The following is a 6155-nucleotide window of genomic DNA, read 5'->3' as shown; positions in this document are numbered from 1 at the left end:
GTAGCGCGTGGGGGAGGGAGGGAGAGAGGGAGAGGTGGGCGGGGGAGGAGGGAGGCGGGGAGGCTGGGCTGGCGGTGTCCCCGCCACGCCGCTAGGGGCTGCGCACCCGGGGGTGCGGGTCGCGGAGAGAGGACACCGCGGAGAGACAGCGCGTGAGCGAACCCGCTAGCTGGCGAGGCGCGCGCCACTGCGTTCAAGAGGCTGAGGGTGGGGGACTGAGGGCACCCTGGGGGAGCAGGATCAGAGTTCTTGGGGTGCCTTGAGGCTCCCTTCAGGTGTGGGGCTCAGCTGAGAATCTGCCTTGCGCTGGCAAGCTCCCCGAAGGAAGCTCCCGCGGTGATCTGGAGATTCTTTGGGGCGGTGGGGGGGGGGGGGTCAGCACTAGGGTAATCAAGCCCCCCTTTTCCACTCTACTGCTTTAGGGGGGGGTTGCCAGGATGGTGCTCTCATTACTCCACAGCCCTCCCCCCGCCTTACTCAAAATAATAATAATAATAATAATAATAATAAAAGGCGCTTTAAACATTTTCCTTGCGTACTCTGTTATCTTTGGTCCTTGGAATAAAAGGCTCAGAGGTGCCCTTTCATGAACCATGTTTTCAAAGTCCCGGGGGGCAGGAGGCTCCTCACCTCCGCCTGTCCGTGGACTCTGACCTTCACGCCGCGGGGGCTGCGCGAGCCGCGGTGTGGGAGGAAAAGGAGGTTAAGGCAGCCAGGCATGGGAGACCAGCGTCCCTGAGAAAGCTGCCTCCCTCCCGGACTGCCATGGCCCCGGGGGCTGGGGGAAATCTCTGCACTGCTAAGGGCACCTTCGTCTCTGCTGTTCTGTAAAAAAATTTCCTCTCTCGATCACCAGGCACATCTGCTTTTGTAGACGGTGTCAGGGGAGAGCTTCCGAATAGAAAATCTATTTATCAGGGAGGGGGAAAAAACCCCGCAAGAATTGGGGGAAATTGTTTTCAAGACGTTAATTGCCCATTTCGGCAATCAGGTTTAAAAATTATCTCACCCTGTGGTTTGTTAACTAGGAAAAAACAGAGTAAAACGAGAAGGGGGTCTTGGATCGATCCTAGGGGCGCTGCACTTTCCCCTTTCTAGGCCAGACACAGATTAACATCTGCAGGTGCAACAGGAAACACATCCTTTGTTTGCTTGGAATCCTTCCTCCCCCACTGCCAAATAGAATTACAGCTTAAAGTTTAGGCATAAACTAAGCTTTTAGTAAGGGGGGGGGTAATAATAATAATAATTTCCATTTGGGTGGATGGAAAAGTTAAATTTGATGTGTTTTTTTTAAAGTCGTTTCACTTAACTCTCAAATAATGAAGTTAGTGGCGTTTTCCCAGCATTTGTGAAGTTGATGGATTTTAGTGGTTAATGAAAATATGTAGCTTTTCTGTGTTGCTAATTGTGTGTGTGTGTGTGTGTGTGTGTGTGTGTGTGTGTGTGTGTGTGTGTGTGCTGGGGCTTAAACTAAGGGCCAAAGTGCACTCCCTTAGCTTTTTCCACTCAAGTCTGGCTATCACTTGACCATACCTCCAGTTCTGGCTTTTTCGTTGGTTAATTAGAGCTAAGAGCTGGGATGGCTTTGAACTAAGATCCCCCTATCTCCGTCTCCTCTGTAGCTAGGATCAAAGGCCTGTACTAACACCAGTGCTGTGTTGTTGTTGTTTTTTTGACCCGTCCTGGAGCTTGACTCAGGGCCTGAGCACTATCCCTGGCTTCTTTTTGCTCAAGGCTAGCACTCTACCACTTGGGCCATAGTGCCACTTCTGGGCATTTTCTCTATATGTGGTGCTGGGGAATCGAACCTAGGACTTCATGTTTATGAGGAAAGCACTCTTGCCACTAGGCCATATTCCTAAGAGCTGTGTTTTTAAAATCCCAATATTAAACAGACAGGAAGACCAATGGATTAGAATTGAAGATCCAGAAATAAAACCGCACTCTTTCAGCCAGCTGATACTCGACAAAGGAGCTAAAGACATACAATGGAATAAACATAGCCTCTTCAACTACTGGTGCTGGGAGAACTGGGCAGCCATATGCAGAAAACTCAAAGTAGACACAAGCCTATCACCATGCACAAGATCAACTCAAAATGGATCAAGGACCTCAATATCAGACCTGAATCCTTGAAACTACTGAAGGACAGAGTAGGAAAGACGCTAGAACTTCTATATAGGCACAGGAAGGAACTTCCTGAATAGAGTCCCAGGGACACAACAAATAGGGGAGAGACTCAACAAATGGGACTACTACAAATTAAAAAGTTTCTGCACAGCTAAGGACATAGCCACCAAAATAGAAAGACAGCCAACCATATGGGAAAGGATCTTTACCAGCACAGCAACAGTCAAAGGCCTAATATCTGTCATCTACAGAGAACTCAAAAAACTAAGCCCCTCCAAGCCCAATAAACCAATTAGAAAATGGGCAAAGGAGCTAAAGAGAGACTTCACAAGAGAAGAGATAAAAATGGCAAAGAAACATATGAGGAAATGTTCAACATCCCTGGTAGTAAAGGAAATACAAATAAAAACAACCCTGAGATACCGCCTCACTCCAGTTAGAATGACCTATACTCTGAACTCAGGCAACAACAAATGCTGGAGGGGGTGCAGGGAAAGAGGAACCCTTCTCCATTGTTGGTGGGAGTGCAAATTAGTACAACCACTTTGAAGAACAGTATGGAGGTTTCTCAAAAAGCTCAATATAGACCTACCCTATGACCCAGCAATACCATTCCTAGGCATCTATCCTGAACAGCAGGTCTCAAGATATCAAAAAGACATTTGCACTTCCATGTTTATCACGGCACAATTCACAATAGCCAAAATATGGAAACAACCCAGATGCCCCTCCACAGATGAATGGATCCAAAAAATATGGTACCTATACACAATGGAATACTACATAGCGATTAGGAATGGTGAAATATTGTTATTTGCAGGTAAATGGTCAGAATGTGAACAAATAATGTTGAGCAAGACAAGCCTAGAACACAGAAAACAAAGGTGCATGATCTCCCTGATAAATGACTGTTAAGATGGGGTGACGGAGAGACGTAAAGACCAGGGCTGTGAAACCAAAAACGGCTTGTCAAATGGTATTTCCCGCAGGATTGGGTCAGCGACCCAACATTATGTAACTAAAACTAAACAACTACTCAACATATAAAAGTCAAAAATTGACCTCTCAGTGGAATACAATAGCTCAAAAGCTATGTATGTACATTCATCTAAGACTACTGTCGACACAATGTCTAATGTCGACGAATTTTCTTGGCGAATTTTCTTGGGCGTAGGCCACGTGGCTACTGTATATGTTCTTGGTACATTGTGTATTGTATATATGTCTACCTGACCTAGGGAAGGGAAAGAAAAACAGGGTGTAAGGTATCATAAGAAATGTACACACTGCCTTACTATGTAACTGTACCCTTATTGCACAACACCTTGTCAAAAAATTTGTGTTTAATTAATAAATAAATTACAGAAAAATCCCAATATTGTTATGTAACTTCTACACAGTTATTGAAAGCCATGGCAAGCTCAAAGAATCTTAAAAAACATAAGTTACTCTATTTAACCATTTTTAAATGTCTTAATATAGGCAATGATTATCCAAAAAATAAATATGGGAAATCACTTTATTCCCAAAGAGAATCAATGAGTCAACAATGTGCAGTTTCCAGAAGGAATATCTACTTTTCATGCTTGAGCTATTATAATGGGCAAACATCTTGATGGAAAATCCACTGTTGCCAAATATGTTCCAAAAGATTACTGGTGTTGATGCAAAGCAGAATTCCTTTTGGTTCAGTTCATAGTAACTGTCATTTTTGCCACTGGTTTATGGTTGGTGTTTCCGAGTATAGGGGTGATTTCACAAGACTTTTCCAGGTCATGATGTGCTGTTGTCTGAGAAATCTTGTCACTTCCCTGAGGTAGAATTTATTACACTGAAGTGTAGCAATAATTTATTAAATGAATCTCTAGTGGCCTCGAGGTGTTAACACAGTTTTTATTTGAAGTTATTTTTCAATTGAATACCTTCACAATGATAGTTCTCAAAATAAATTTAAGCATGAGTCCACCCATTTAAGATGAGTCCATCTCAGAAATTCACTTACTATGAAAATATTTATTGAGGTCCTGCTATGTTCCTTAGCTGGGGCTCTAGAGACAATGGCAAAGAAAACAGAATGACTGGATCTGAGGAAAGTTGCACAAAGGGGTTACAATTTCACAAGTCAGGGTATAAGTACAACACTGCTTGGTCAATGTCAACCTTCCCTTTGTTCTCCCATGTTTTCTTCTCCTGTCCCTCACACCAAGTTAAATAGTTCATTTCTAACATTGTACACTGAATATAATGGGTATATTTGCTTGCCCTTCTTCCCTCCATTCCTATGTCTCCCCTTGTACTGATACTCCAAACATGTTTCCACTTCCTGGTAGTTTTGATAAACAGTACATTAGTTGTTCAGAGGAGTTATGCCTTTGGATTGAGTCTTACAATTCTTTTTTTTTGGCCAGTCCTGGGCCTTGGACTCAGGGCCTGAGCACTGTCCCTGACTTCTTCCCCCTCAAGGCTAGCACTCTGCCACTTGAGCCACAGCGCCGCTTCTGGCCGTTTTCTGTATATGTGGTGCTGGGGAATCGAACCTAGGGCCTCGTGTATCCGAGGCAGGCACTCTTGCCACTAGGCTATATCCCCAGCCCCCGAGTCTTACAATTCTTGATGAGATAATATTTGTATGTAGTAAGCCTGCTAAATCTTTGCTTTAGAAAAAACACATTTTCTAATTACATTGCTCCTGTAATGTGAGTACTGCTTGAATTTCTCTGAACAACTTACTCTTTGGGGTATAAAGTGAGGGGAATATTTATTTCTTTGGGGAAAATTCTGGAATATTGGTAAATAAATCAAACTATTTTTAATTATAAATTCCACTTTCTATCAATTTACATGTTATGAAAATAGACATATTTTTATCATTTAAACTCAGTTTCTCATAGAAGTGAATTTTTATTATTTATATTTGTGCTAGTAGATTAAAGAAGCTTTAAAATGCTTGCAATTTAAATCTATTCACAGGTAATGCCAAAAATATCTGAAGAATCTGGATAATTTTGTCATTTAACTAATGAAGTTTCTTGGCACCAGTTCCTCTTTATATCTCTGTGAATTTCTTTGAGTTAATTTTCTGATAATCATAAAGCATTTATGTTAAGTTATTAAAATGCTCAAAATTTAAGAATCGGTCCAAGATTTAGGATTACAGTAAATCCGCAAATTTTATCCAGGAACTATATTTAGATTGTAAGTATTTTTAAGGATTTAGAGTTCTCTATTAAATTCTTAAAACATGTATTAATAAAACGATCCAGGCATGGTGGATGTTCTGACCTTCTCTAATTTTCTGGCATCAGACTCAATTTACAATTAAATTCTCTGAAGTTGCAGAAGGGTATAAAGTCATATTGAGATTATATACAGATTGAAAAATGAACTGAAAAATTCCCACTTGCCTATGAAGTCCTGAAGAACAATTTCTAGGTTCTTTTCCTTACCATTTTCCAACCACCCCATTCTTTTCATGTTACTTTAGGCATCATCTTGACCAGCCTAGAAAGCACTGTGGTAGCTGGTCTCTCCGTGAATTACCATGTTCTTGTCCAATTTCCCACATCTGGGATGCTACCATATAACAAATAAGGTGTTACTTCCAATAACAAGCAGTATGGTGATGCTTGTGACTTCCAAGATCAAATCACAAGACCTGATATTTTGTCTTGTCTCTTCAGGGGAAGCAAGTATCAGTAATTGTGAGGAATTCACCAAGAGCAGCACATGGAAGAAATCTGATGTAGCCTTACAGAAAGGCCACATGAAGGTTAGGGATTAAGCCCAACAACTCTTAGTTGTTCCAGTGTACCCAGGCATTGTGTGAGTGAAGAAAGTACCTTTGCAACCTTCAGATGACTTGAATCCCAGCTACTGGTTTGTGGCAAATGGTGAAAACTCCCAATGTGAATCACCAAGCTGAGGGCAGAAATGGGAAAGCGAATGACTTGTAAATTGCTAATTTAAGAGCAGAAACAGAGGAAAAAAACAAAACAAAACAACAATGCTTATTTTCTTCTCCT

The sequence above is a fragment of the Perognathus longimembris genome, chromosome 2, assembly GCF_023159225.1.
Source record: "Perognathus longimembris pacificus isolate PPM17 chromosome 2, ASM2315922v1, whole genome shotgun sequence".
Taxonomy (NCBI): Eukaryota; Metazoa; Chordata; class Mammalia; order Rodentia; family Heteromyidae; genus Perognathus; species Perognathus longimembris.
The sequence above is the reverse complement of the archived record's forward strand: the minus strand, read 5'-3'. Positions refer to the sequence as shown.